The following is a 15,000-nucleotide window of genomic DNA, read 5'->3' as shown; positions in this document are numbered from 1 at the left end:
ATTAACTCTGTGTAGTCTTGTTGTTGTCCCAGTCTTCACTAACTCTGTGTAGTCTTTTTGTTGTCCCAGTCTTCATTAACTCTGTGTAATGTTGCGGTTGTCCCAGTCTTCACTAACTCTGTGAAGTCTTTTTGTTGTCCCAGTCTTCACTAACTCTGTGTAGTCTTTTTGTTGTCCCAGTCTTCATTAACTCTGTGTAGTCTTGTTGTTGTCCCAGTCTTCACTAACTCTGTGTAGTCTTTTGTTGTCCCAGTCTTCATTAACTCTGTGTAATGTTGCGGTTGTCCCAGTCTTCACTAACTCTGTGAAGTCTTTTTGTTGTCCCAGTCTTCACTAACTCTGTGTAGTCTTTTGTTGTCCCAGTCTTCATTAACTCTGTGTAATGTTGCGGTTGTCCCAGTCTTCAGTAACTCTGTGTAGTCTTTTTTGTTGTCCCAGTCTTCATTAACTCTGTGTAGTCTTTTTTGTTGTCCCAGTTTTCAGTAACTCTGTGTAGTCTTTTTGTTGTCCCAGTCTTCATTAACTCTGTGTAGTCTTTTTGTTGTCCCAGTCTTCATTAACTCTGTGGTGTAATGTTGTGGTTGTCCCAGCAGATATAGACCAGAGGACTTCCAAGGAGACAAACAACCATGGAGGGACTCTACTTTGACGTCAAGCCCTGTGACCAACGCCCCAGCAGCCCTCCCCCTCCCTCCCCCCTTCCCCTCACCCCAAACACCACCCCTCCCCTCCCTTCTCCTTTAGCCCCCTCCCCCTTATTCTCCCCCATAACAGAACCTCTTTCTCAGCCCTCACTCCCTCCCCCTTGTTATCCTCCCCCCTCAACCCCAACACCCATTCTCACCCAGCCCTCACCCCCCTCCCGCCTTAACCTCACCCCTAACAGATGGTCCTACACAACCCTCACCCCTACACCCTCCCCCTCCACCTCACCCCTCTCGGAAGAAACACTGCTCCCAAAGAGGAGGAAGAGGAGGAAAAGGAGGAAGAGGTTCAATACAAACTGACTCTGGTTGGCTGTCTCCCAGTCCATCCCCTCACCACCATGGCCATGCTGCCCTGGGTCGTGGCTGAGATCGGGAGGCCTCGGCCTGGGGAGAGAGAAAAGCCCGTAGGGGTCAGGCCGCCTGGAAGTCCTGCAAGTAGAGACACACGCACCGGAAACGGAGGTGGACTTCCTGAAGCGCTGAGCGTTTCCTCACGACGAGACCAGACGGTGTGTCTGTGTGTGTCCGCCTCGTGGGTGAGGTGTGTGGACGGAGGAGGAGGAGGTGGAGGAGAGGGACAGGCGGCCGTGGGACCCCCTCACACACACTCGCGGTGTTGTTTGAATGCCGTCCGCACCTCGTCATCAAGCTACTCCACAACAGCAGGGAACCGTTAGCTTTGGTTGTCTGGTTCGAGGTACACATCTCTGTTACTGCTACGTCTTCCAATGTCAGGACTGCGCCAAGGTACGCTGTGTGTGTGTGTGTGTGTGTGTGTGTGTGTGTGTGTGTGTGTGTGTGTGTGTGTGTGTGTGTGTGTGTGTGTGTTTGAGAAGTGTTTGTAGAAGAAAATCAGCAACGTGACACAGAACACTCACACATTAGAAGTTCAAAGTTCAGGAAAATGGACAGCTCAGATTACACACAGAGAGGGGAGAGGAGGAGAGGGGGGAGAGAGGGGAGAGGGGAGAGGAGGAGGGAGAGAGAGAGGGGAGAGAGGGGGAGGGGGAGAGAGAGAGAGAGAGAGGAGGAGAGAGGGGGAGGGGAGAGAGAGAGAGAGAGAGGAGGAGAGGGGAGAGAGGGGGAGAGAGAGAGAGAGGAGGAGAGGGGAGAGAGGGAGAGAGAGAGAGGAGGAGAGGGGGAGTGAGAGAGAGAGAGAGAGAGAGAGGAGGAGAGGAGAGAGGGGGAGGGGGAGAGAGAGGAGGAGAGGGGAGAGAGGGGGAGAGGCAGGCAGATTCTGTGGAATTGTAGAAAACAGAAAGGTGAGATAGTGTGTGTGTGTGTGTGTGTGTGTGTGTGTGTGTGTGTGTGTGTGTGTGTGTGTGTGTGTGTGTGTGTGTGTGTGTGTGTGTGTGTGTGTGTGTGTGTGCGTGTGTGTGACAATAGAAACAGCGTCACGTTGACAGTAACGTGACGGAACGCTTCAACACACAAACACTTCTCATAGTTACATCAACATCTCCTCCCTCCGTTCAGCAAACAGGATGTAGATCAGGTTACCACGGAGACCACTTCCTGTGGCAGGGTGTGTGTGTGTGTGTGTGTGCTGACCAATTCTCGGCGCTCTCTCCTCTCTCTGTCTCTCTCTGTCTCTCTCTCTCACACTCTGTCTCTCTCTCTCACACTCTCGTCTCTCTCTGTCTCTCACTCACACTCTGTCTCTCTCTCACACTCTCGTCTCTCTCTGTCTCTCACTCACTCTCTCTCTCTCTCTCTCTCTCCTCCCTCCACCCGTGAACTTCATTCATTGGTGGTGATGTCACTGTGGCCTAGCCACCTGTTGCTCTGACACAGACAGACATGGCTTAGCATGATGGTTGGAGATAGAGAGAGGAATTAGACGGTGTGAGAGAGAGGGAGACAGAGAGCAACAGAGACCGAGGAAGAGCAACAGAGGGAGACAGAGAGAGACAGAGACAGACAGAGACAGACAGAGACAGACAGAGACAGACAGAGACAGACAGAGAGAGACAGAGGGAGACAGAGACAGACAGAGACAGACAGAGACAGACAGAGACAGACAGAGACAGACAGAGGGAGACAGAGACAGACAGAGGGAGACAGAGACAGACAGAGACAGACAGAGACAGACAGAGACAGACAGAGACAGACAGAGGGAGACAGAGACAGACAGAGACAGACAGAGACAGACAGAGACAGAGAGCGACAGTCTGACCAGGTGAATCCAGGTGAAAGCTATGATCCCTTACTGACGTCACCTGTTAAATCCACTTCAGTGTAGATGAAGAGGAGGAGACGGGTGGAAGACTGATTTTTCAGCCTTGAGATAATTGAGACATGGATTGTGTGTATGTGTGTCATTCAGAGGGTGAATGGACAAGATTAAAGATTTAAGTGCCTTTGAACGGGGGTTTGGTAGTAGGTGCCGGTTACACCGGTTTGAGTGTGTCAAGAACTGCAACGCTGCTGGGTTTTTCACACTCAACAGTTTCCCCGTGTGTATCCAGAATGGTCCACCACCCAAAGGACATCCAGCCAACTTGACACAACTGTGGGGAAGCATTGCAGTCAACATGGACCAGCATCCCTGTGGAAACGCTTTCCACACCTTGTAGATTCCATGTCCCGACGAATTGAGGCTGTTCTGAGTGCTAACCAGGGTTACCTCACTGTACATATCTGATGTTTAGAGAAGCTTCCACTGAACAACTCTCTCTGGTTTTTAATGTAGAAGTAACTCTCCAACCATGTTATGATCAATAACATCGAAGGCTGCACTGAAATCCTAACAACTATCATCTTATAATCCATATCTTTTAACCAATCATCGGTCATCTGAGTCAGTACAGTACACGTGTCTATATGCATGCTGAAAGTCAGTAGGTAACTTGTTCTCTGGGGGGAAAAAACAGCCTTGTATTTGGTCAAACACATTTCTCTCCATCAGTTTACTAAGAGCAGGCAGCAAACTGATTAGAGCCAGCAAAAAGAGCGCTTTGCTATTTTTAGGTAGTGGAATTACTTTCACTTCCTTCCACGCCTGTAGACACACAGTCCTTTCAGGCTTTAGTTAATAAAGACATGGGGAAATAGGGGCGGCAATACAGTCTGCTACCATTCTCCAATAGTTTACCATCTAGGTTGTCTATATGGCAATACAGTCTGCTACCATTCTCCAATAGTTTACCATCTAGGTTGTCTATATGGTAATACAGTCTGCTACCATTCTCCAATAGTTTACCATCTAGGTTGTCTATACCTGGTGGTAATACAGTCTGCTACCATTCTCCAATAGTTTACCATCTAGGTTGTCTATACCTGGTGGTAATACAGTCTGCTACCATTCTCCAATAGTTTACCATCTAGGTTGTCTATATGGTAATACAGTCTGCTACCATTCTCCAATAGTTTACCATCTAGGTTGTCTATATGGTAATACAGTCTGCTACCATTCTCCAATAGTTTACCATCTAGGTTGTCCATACCTGGTGGTAATACAGTCTGCTACCATTCTCCAATAGTTTACCATCTAGGTTGTCTATACCTGGTGGTAATACAGTCTGCTACCATTCTCAATAGTTTACCATCTAGGTTGTCTATATGGTAATACAGTCTGCTACCATTCTCCAATAGTTTACCATCTAGGTTGTCCATACCTGGTGGTAATACAGTCTGCTACCATTCTCCAATAGTTTACCATCTAGGTTGTCTATATGGTAATACAGTCTGCTACCATTCTCCAATAGTTTACCATCTAGGTTGTCTATATGGTAATACAGTCTGCTACCATTCTCCAATAGTTTACCATCTAGGTTGTCCATACCTGGTGGTAATACAGTCTGCTACCATTCTCCAATAGTTTACCATCTAGGTTGTCTATGTGGTAATACAGTCTGCTACCATTCTCCAATAGTTTACCATCTAGGTTGTCTATATGGTAATACAGTCTGCTACCATTCTCCAATAGTTTACCATCTAGGTTGTCTATATGGCAATACAGTCTGCTACCATTCTCCAATAGTTTACCATCTAGGTTGTCTATATGGTAATACAGTCTGCTACCATTCTCCAATAGTTTACCATCTAGGTTGTCTATATGGTAATACAGTCTGCTACCATTCTCCAATAGTTTACCATCTAGGTTGTCTATACCTGGTGGTAATACAGTCTGCTACCATTCTCCAATAGTTTACCATCTAGGTTGTCCATACCTGGTGGTAATACAGTCTGCTACCATTCTCCAATAGTTTACCATCTAGGTTGTCTATACCTGGTGGTGATACAGTCTGCTACCATTCTCCAATAGTTTACCATCTAGGTTGTCTATATGGTAATACAGTCTGCTACCATTCTCCAATAGTTTACCATCTAGGTTGTTTATATGGTAATACAGTCTGCTACCATTCTCCAATAGTTTACCATCTAGGTTGTCTATATGGTAATACAGTCTGCTACCATTCTCCAATAGTTTACCATCTAGGTTGTCTATACCTGGTGGTAATACAGTCTGCTACCATTCTCAATAGTTTACCATCTAGGTTGTCTATATGGTAATACAGTCTGCTACCATTCTCCAATAGTTTACCATCTAGGTTGTCTATATGGCAATACAGTCTGCTACCATTCTCCAATAGTTTACCATCTAGGTTGTCTATATGGTAATACAGTCTGCTACCATTCTCCAATAGTTTACCATCTAGGTTGTCTATATGGTAATACAGTCTGCTACCATTCTCCAATAGTTTACCATCTAGGTTGTCTATACCTGGTGGTAATACAGTCTGCTACCATTCTCCAATAGTTTACCATCTAGGTTGTCTATACCTGGTGGTAATACAGTCTGCTACCATTCTCCAATAGTTTACCATCTAGGTTGTCTATATGGTAATACAGTCTGCTACCATTCTCCAATAGTTTACCATCTAGGTTGTCTATACCTGGTGGTAATACAGTCTGCTACCATTCTCCAATAGTTTACCATCTAGGTTGTCTATACCTGGTGGTAATACAGTCTGCTACCATTCTCCAATAGTTTACCATCTAGGTTGTCTATATGGTAATACAGTCTGCTACCATTCTCCAATAGTTTACCATCTAGGTTGTCTATACCTGGTGGTAATACAGTCTGCTACCATTCTCCAATAGTTTACCATCTAGGTTGTCCATACCTGGTGGTAATACAGTCTGCTACCATTCTCCAATAGTTTACCATCTAGGTTGTCTATACCTGGTGGTAATACAGTCTGCTACCATTCTCCAATAGTTTACCATCTAGGTTGTCTATATGGTAATACAGTCTGCTACCATTCTCCAATAGTTTACCATCTAGGTTGTCCATACCTGGTGGTAATACAGTCTGCTACCATTCTCCAATAGTTTACCATCTAGGTTGTCTATATGGTAATACAGTCTGCTACCATTCTCCAATAGTTTACCATCTAGGTTGTCTATACCTGGTGGTAATACAGTCTGCTACCATTCTCCAATAGTTTTACCATCTAGGTTTTCTATACCTGGTGGTGATACAGTCTGCTACCATTCTCCAATAGTTTACCATCTAGGTTGTCTATACCTGGTGGTAATACAGTCTGCTACCATTCTCCAATAGTTTACCATCTAGGTTGTCTATATGGTAATACAGTCTGCTACCATTCTCCAATAGTTTACCATCTAGGTTGTCTATATGGCAATACAGTCTGCTACCATTCTCCAATAGTTTACCATCTAGGTTGTCTATATGGTAATACAGTCTGCTACCATTCTCCAATAGTTTACCATCTAGGTTGTCTATACCTGGTGGTAATACAGTCTGCTACCATTCTCCAATAGTTTACCATCTAGGTTGTCTATACCTGGTGGTAATACAGTCTGCTACCATTCTCCAATAGTTTACCATCTAGGTTGTCTATATGGTAATACAGTCTGCTACCATTCTCCAATAGTTTACCATCTAGGTTGTCTATACCTGGTGGTAATACAGTCTGCTACCATTCTCCAATAGTTTACCATCTAGGTTGTCTATACCTGGTGGTAATACAGTCTGCTACCATTCTCCAATAGTTTACCATCTAGGTTGTCCATACCTGGTGGTAATACAGTCTGCTACCATTCTCCAATAGTTTACCATCTAGGTTGTCTATATGGTAATACAGTCTGCTACCATTCTCCAATAGTTTACCATCTAGGTTGTCTATACCTGGTGGTAATACAGTCTGCTACCATTCTCCAATAGTTTACCATCTAGGTTGTCTATATGGTAATACAGTCTGCTACCATTCTCCAATAGTTTACCATCTAGGTTGTCTATATGGTAATACATTCTGCTACCATTCTCCAATAGTTTACCATCTAGGTTGTCTATATGGTAATACAGTCTGCTACCATTCTCCAATAGTTTACCATCTAGGTTGTCTATACCTGATGGTAATACAGTCTGCTACCATTCTCCAATAGTTTACCATCTAGGTTGTCTATACCTGGTGGTAATACATTCTGCTACCATTCTCCAATAGTTTACCATCTAGGTTGTCTATATGGTAATACAGTCTGCTACCATTCTCCAATAGTTTACCATCTAGGTTGTCTATATGGTAATACAGTCTGCTACCATTCTCCAATAGTTTACCATCTAGGTTGTCTATACCTGGTGGTAATACAGTCTGCTACCATTCTCCAATAGTTTACCATCTAGGTTGTCTATATGGTAATACAGTCTGCTACCATTCTCCAATAGTTTACCATCTAGGTTGTCTATACCTGGTGGTAATACAGTCTGCTACCATTCTCCAATAGTTTACCATCTAGGTTGTCTATACGTGGTAATACAGTCTGCTACCATTCTCCAATAGTTTACCATCTAGGTTGTCTATACCTGGTGGTAATACAGTCTGCTACCATTCTCCAATAGTTTACCATCTAGGTTGTCTATACCTGGTGGTAATACAGTCTGCTACCATTCTCCAATAGTTTACCATCTAGGTTGTCCATACCTGGTGGTAATACAGTCTGCTACCATTCTCCAATAGTTTACCATCTAGGTTGTCTATATGGTAATACAGTCTGCTACCATTCTCCAATAGTTTACCATCTAGGTTGTCTATACCTGGTGGTAATACAGTCTGCTACCATTCTCCAATAGTTTACCATCTAGGTTGTCTATATGGTAATACAGTCTGCTACCATTCTCCAATAGTTTACCATCTAGGTTGTCCATACCTGGTGGTAATACAGTCTGCTACCATTCTCCAATAGTTTACCATCTAGGTTGTCTATATGGTAATACAGGCTGCTACCATTCTCCAATAGTTTACCATCTAGGTTGTCTATATGGTAATACAGTCTGCTACCATTCTCCAATAGTTTACCATCTAGGTTGTCTATAGTGGTAATACAGTCTGCTACCATTCTCCAATAGTTTACCATCTAGGTTGTCTATACCTGGTGGTAATACAGTCTGCTACCATTCTCCAATAGTTTACCATCTAGGTTGTCTATATGGTAATACAGTCTGCTACCATTCTCCAATAGTTTACCATCTAGGTTGTCTATATGGTAATACAGTCTGCTACCATTCTCCAATAGTTTACCATCTAGGTTGTCTATATGGTAATACAGTCTGCTACCATTCTCCAATAGTTTACCATCTAGGTTGTCTATACCTGGTGGTAATACAGTCTGCTACCATTCTCCAATAGTTTACCATCTAGGTTGTCTATATGGTAATACAGTCTGCTACCATTCTCCAATAGTTTACCATCTAGGTTGTCCATACCTGGTGGTAATACAGTCTGCTACCATTCTCTAATAGTTTACCATCTAGGTTGTCTATATGGTAATACAGTCTGCTACCATTCTCCAATAGTTTACCATCTAGGTTGTCTATATGGTAATACAGTCTGCTACCATTCTCCAATAGTTTACCATCTAGGTTGTCTATATGGTAATACAGTCTGCTACCATTCTCCAATAGTTTACCATCTAGGTTGTCTATATGGTAATACAGTCTGCTACCATTCTCCAATAGTTTACCATCTAGGTTGTCTATATGGTAATACAGTCTGCTACCATTCTCCAATAGTTTACCATCTAGGTTGTCTATATGGTAATACAGTCTGCTACCATTCTCCAATAGTTTACCATCTAGGTTGTCTATATGGTAATACAGTCTGCTACCATTCTCCAATAGTTTACCATCTAGGTTGTCTATACCTGGTGGTAATACAGTCTGCTACCATTCTCCAATAGTTTACCATCTAGGTTGTCTATATGGTAATACAGTCTGCTACCATTCTCCAATAGTTTACCATCTAGGTTGTCTATATGGTAATACAGGCTGCTACCATTCTCCAATAGTTTACCATCTAGGTTGTCTATAGTGGTAATACAGTCTGCTACCATTCTCCAATAGTTTACCATCTAGGTTGTCTATACCTGGTGGTAATACAGTCTGCTACCATTCTCCAATAGTTTACCATCTAGGTTGTCTATATGGTAATACAGTCTGCTACCATTCTCCAATAGTTTTACCATCTAGGTTGTCTATATGGTAATACAGTCTGCTACCATTCTCCAATAGTTTACCATCTAGGTTGTCTATACCTGGTGGTAATACAGTCTGCTACCATTCTCCAATAGTTTACCATCTAGGTTGTCTATATGGTAATACAGTCTGCTACCATTCTCCAATAGTTTACCATCTAGGTTGTCTATACCTGGTGGTAATACAGTCTGCTACCATTCTCCAATAGTTTACCATCTAGGTTGTCTATATGGTAATACAGTCTGCTACCATTCTCCAATAGTTTACCATCTAGGTTGTCTATATGGTAATACAGGCTGCTACCATTCTCCAATAGTTTACCATCTAGGTTGTCTATATGGTAATACAGTCTGCTACCATTCTCCAATAGTTTACCATCTAGGTTGTCTATATGGTAATACAGGCTGCTACCATTCTCCAATAGTTTACCATCTAGGTTGTCTATATGATAATACAGTCTGCTACCATTCTCCAATAGTTTACCATCTAGGTTGTCTATACCTGGTGGTAATACAGTCTGCTACCATTCTCCAATAGTTTACCATCTAGGTTGTCTATATGGTAATACAGTCTGCTACCATTCTCCAATAGTTTACCATCTAGGTTGTCTATATGGTAATACAGTCTGCTACCATTCTCCAATAGTTTACCATCTAGGTTGTCTATATGGTAATACAGTCTGCTACCATTCTCCAATAGTTTACCATCTAGGTTGTCTATACCTGGTGGTAATACAGTCTGCTATCATTCTCCAATAGTTTACCATCTAGGTTGTCTATACCTGGTGGTAATACAGTCTGCTACCATTCTCCAATAGTTTACCATCTAGGTTGTCTATACCTGGTGGTAATACAGTCTGCTACCATTCTCCAATAGTTTACCATCTAGGTTGTCTATATGGTAATACAGTCTGCTACCATTCTCCAATAGTTTACCATCTAGGTTGTTTTATACCTGGTGGTAATACAGTCTGCTACCATTCTCCAATAGTTTACCATCTAGGTTGTTTATACCTGGTGGCTTTTCCTTATTGATGGATAACAATAGTTTTTCCACCTCGTCCACACAAACTCGACCAAATTCAAAACAGCAATCCTTCTCTTTCATTTATTATATCTTCAATACAGAAATATTTTGGTTCACTGTTCAATGTTGTCATTTCACTTCTGTTTGTCCCCTTTACCAGTGAAATAGACACTGAAGTGTATGTAAATAGACTCTAGAATGAGAGCGAGGGATGGCAGAGAGCAGTTTTTAATTGTTAATTTGTGATTGCCAAAGCAAGTGAAAAGGAAGCCCCTTTTTGAATTGAGAGAGCAGAGATTCCATTACATTTCCCTGCCACCAGGTGACGTCGTTGAACACTTTCAAAGCGATTCGTGTTTTATAAAAGTTAATTCATTAAAAGTTGTTTCTTAAAATGTCCTCTTCTTCAGAGGTCAGACTCTCAATTCCATCTTGATTTTTTTTTTAAAGTAGCCTATTCCTGAACTACTTTTAAGTAGCCAAGTCTATTCCACAATTTCATGCTGTGTGTTTTTATTGGTGTGTGTGTGTGTATATAACCACATATTTCTAAGTCAGTGATTTACAGATAAACAGTCAGTAAGTCAGTCATCAAACCTGTCTTCAGAGAAGGTGGCATACCTCTCTCTCTCTCTCTCCCTTAACCTCTCTCACTCATTTAATCAGTATTACATCCCATCCATGGGGTTTAGTATCTTCTACTTCTCTCACAGTTTCTAACTTTTACACTTTGTTTTACCTTCCTTATCGGATATGAATCTGTTTCCCCTAAAGAAAATACAATGTTTATCAAACTAACTATCTTCCAGTCTGAATTAGTTCATATCTGAACAAGTCTTTTCGGGGGGGGGGGGGGGGGGTGTCATAGATAAAGTGTCGTCCCGGTTTACCAAACGTTATTGTGGTATTTGACAGCTTGGGACGGTCCGGTAGGACAGAAACAGCGGTTCGGTTAACGGGAGGGAAGCTGGACCGAGAGGAAGAGGAATCAAATCCACTTTGTTCCGTTCAAAACCGACTGAGGGAAAAACAACCGTTAGCTAGTTAGCTAACTCCTGGAAAAGTTTTTTTTATGGCGGATGGGATGAAAGCACGGCTACAAAGATTCAATTTATTCAATGTCAAGACAGAGACAAAAGCTGTAAGTTTGTTACGTGATTTAAAAAAAAACAACTTTATCTTGTGTTTTTTCCTAGTCTTCTCGTTAGCTTTCTATCCAGCAGGCTAACTAGCTAGCTAGCAGTACAGAACTTCCACTAGTTAGCTAACCGATGCTAACTGCTAACCGATGCTAACTGCTAACCTTATCCTACGTCTGGTTGTTAATAAATCTTCATTATTAAAGTTTATTTGATATAATTTGTGGTGATTTAACGTAACGTTAACAACTTGGTGTCGCTTATTTGGAGGGGGGTCAGTTAGTTTAGTAAAAGTTGGTCAGAATGAGTTAGTGGTATGTGTTGTTGGGTGCAGTATAAACTTTTATAAACTATATAAATCCTCTAAACATATTGTTGGTATTTACCTGCTAATGTGTTGGTTAGATATAACTCAAACACCCGGGTGATATGCATAAAGTTGACCAGGAACAAGTGTTCGTGTGGTGTTTTATAAGCTAAACCCCTGAAGTTTAGAAACACTATATTATGTTATTATATTATGTAATTATATATCAGAAAACAACTAGAAAGGTGTCTGTTGTTGGTTAAATGTCTTTATAGTAGCAGGAATGTCCGCCGTAAATGTGCTGACTTTCCTCAACTAACGAGAAGGGACATGTGTTTTATCTATGGACATTTATATCAGTTTAGGTTTGGAGTCATCTTTATGAATTTATCTACACACACACACACACACACACACACCTTTATATATTCAGACAGTCAGTTGTTATACCTAGTGGAAACTGGCTGGTCATTCTTCAGTGGCTGTAGGACGACTCCGTTTGAGAGTCGTGGTGTTAAATCAGTTGTTTTGGCTTTAGGTGGAATGTACATTTAGTTTGGATGAGCTGTGGTTTGATGTGATGTCTGATAACAAGCAGCATATTTCTGTGTGTATCAGTGGAAGACACAAGGGAGGAATCCACTCCTAGGAGAAACACTGAAAACAATGTATCCTAACCTCTCTCCCCTCTCTCTCTCTCTCCCCTCTCTCTCTCTCTCCCCTCTGTCTCTCCCCTCTCTCTCTCTCTCCCCCTCTGTCTCTCTCTCTCCCCTCTGTCTCTCTCTCTCTCCCTCTGTCTCTCTCTCCCTCTCTGTCTCTCTCTCTCCCCTCTGTCTCTCTCTCTCCCCTCTGTCTCTCTCTCTCTCCCCTCTGTCTCTCTGTCTCTCCCCTCTGTCTCTCCCCTCTGTCTCTCTCTCTCTCCTCTGTCTCTCTCTCTCCTGTCTCTCTCTCCCCCCTCTGTCTCTGTCTCTCTCTCCTCTGTCTCTCTCCCCGTCTGTCTCTCTCTCTCTCTCTCTCTCCCCTCTGTCTCTCTCTCCCTCTGTCTCTCTCTCTCCCCTCTGTCTCTCTCTCTCCCCTCTGTCTCTCTCTCCCCTCTGTCTCTCTCTCTCCCCTCTGTCTCTCTCTCTCTCTCCCCTCTGTCTCTCTGTCTCTCCCCTCTGTCTCTCCCCTCTGTCTCTCTCTCTCTCTCTCTCCCCTCTGTCTCTCTGTCTCTCCCCTCTGTCTCTCTCTCTCTCTCCCCTCTGTCTCTCCCCTCTGTCTCTCTGTCTCTCCCCTCTGTCTCTCCCCTCTGTCTCTCTCTCTCCCCTCTCTCTCTCCCCTCTGTCTCTCTCTCTCTCCTCTGTCTCTCTCTCTCTCTCCCCCTCTGTCTCTCTCTCTCTCTCCCCCTCTGTCTCTCTCTCTCTCCCCTCTGTCTCTCCCCTCTGTCTCTCTCTCTCTCCTCTGTCTCTCTCTCTCTCTCTCTCCCCTCTGTCTCTCTCTCTCTCTCCCCCTCTGTCTCTCTGTCTCTCCCCTCTGTCTCTCCCCTCTGTCTCTCTCTCTCTCCTCTGTCTCTCTCTCTCCTGTCTCTCTCTCCCCCCTCTGTCTCTGTCTCTCTCTCCTCTGTCTCTCTCTCTCCCGTCTCTCTCTCTCTCTCTCTCTCTCTCTCCCCCTCTGTCTCTCTCTCTCCCCTCTGTCTCTCTCTCTCCCGTCTCTGTCTCTCTCTCTCCCGTCTCTGTCTCTCTCTCTCCCCCCTCTCTCTCTCTCTCCTCTCAACAAAGGTAAAAGGTAGGCTATATGCTCAAGGTCAGTTAATCATCCATCACCAAATGTAGTGGTCTTTTCAGAATGTGTGATGTTTAGTACTGGTCTGAATCACGTCTCGCTGTGTGCAGCAGATACAACATGTTCTGTACCCGTTGTCTGTTTTTAAAAGGCTCAGTTTGTCTCATCTGAGGCGTTTGGTGTTTTGTTGTTAGAAGCAGTGAGTCGAGACAAGCAGAGTCTTGAAAGTGTGACACAATGTTTTCAAATGTCAATGGTCGAGAACATCTGTATGTGATGCATTGTGGGGTAAATGGTGACTGACTGATCAATAAATAATGAGTAGGTAGAGTTCCGTGTGATTTTTGAAGGTGTAGATCAGTCAGTCACGACTCACAGCCTTGACAACAACATTACTACTGGCAGGTTATTAGTTGTGGGGAAGACGGGGCCATGTCGTTGATGAGAGAATAACCAGGGTCTATGAGAGAGACAGCTGTGATGACTGGATTTAGTCCCCTGAGACGGCTCACATGAATCCTATATAAACACAGACGTGTGTGTGTGTGTGTGTGTAATGGCAGTTTCACCTCCATTCGATTGTGTTGATGCCAGAGCTCCACTCTGTTAATAACAGAAGTAGGAGGCTAGGAGTCACTACTGTAGGAGGCTAGGAGTCACTACTGTAGGAGTCACTACTGTAGGAGGCTAGGAGTCACATGCTCTCTGTCTCTGTCTCTCTCTGTCTCTCTCTGTCTCTCTCTGTCTTTCTCTCTCTGTCTTTCTCTCTCTGTCTCTGTCTCTCTCTCTGTCTCTCTCTTTGTCTCTCTCTCTCTCTCTCTGTCTCTGTGTGTCTCTGTCTGTCTCTCTCTGTCTCTCTCTCTCTCTTTCTGTCATTATATTACATCCTTCCCTCTCATGTGACTGGCACTCCTCTGACTCAGCTCAGTGGCAACAACACGCCAGTTAACTGTGTGTTCAGTGTGTGTTCACTGTGAGTGTGTGTGTGTTCACTGTGTGTGCAGTGTGTGTGAGTGTTCAGTGTGTGTGTGTGTTCAGTGTGTGTGTTCAGTGTGTGTGTGTGTTCAGGAGCTCCTCTCCTTGTTGACCCCATTGAGGTGAATAATCTATTTGACGAGTGTCTCTCTGTCCCAAGAAGGCTGAATGTCTACAGGAGGGGGGTTGAGTAGACAGTAGATATTTTCTGTGTACTCAGACATACACAGGTTAGCTCAGGAGCTTAACTCTGTCTGTATGATGTCAGTGTCCTCTGAATCCCTCCCTCCCTCCCTCCCTCCCCCCTCCCTCCCTCCCTCCCTCCCTCCCTCCCTCCCTCCCTCCCTCTTTACCATCTTTCCCTCCCTCCTTTACCATCTCTCCCTCCCTCCCTACTCTTTTCTCTCCTATCATCCCTCCCTCCCTCCCTCCCTCCCTCCCTCCCTCCCTCCCTCCCTCCCTCCCTCCCTCCCTCCCTCCCTCCCTCCCTCCCTCCCTCTCTGTCTTGGCTGTGACTGTGTGAACCTTGACCTCTGACCTGATTCCATACTAGATCACATGACCCTGGGATGTCAGCATGGAATG

At 43.9% G+C, this 15,000-nt stretch overlaps 1 pseudogene; it reads left to right on the top strand.

Moving 5' to 3' along the window:
• Nucleotides 1-764: 764 nt before the first annotated feature.
• LOC123723827 (TBC1 domain family member 1-like) overlaps nt 765-15,000 on the top strand; it is a 53,201-nt pseudogene continuing 38,965 nt past the window's right edge.

The sequence above is a fragment of the Salmo salar genome, chromosome ssa08 (genome assembly GCF_905237065.1).
Source record: "Salmo salar chromosome ssa08, Ssal_v3.1, whole genome shotgun sequence".
Lineage (NCBI taxonomy): Eukaryota > Metazoa > Chordata > Actinopteri > Salmoniformes > Salmonidae > Salmo > Salmo salar.
This window is presented reverse-complemented; position numbering and strand designations above follow the sequence as displayed.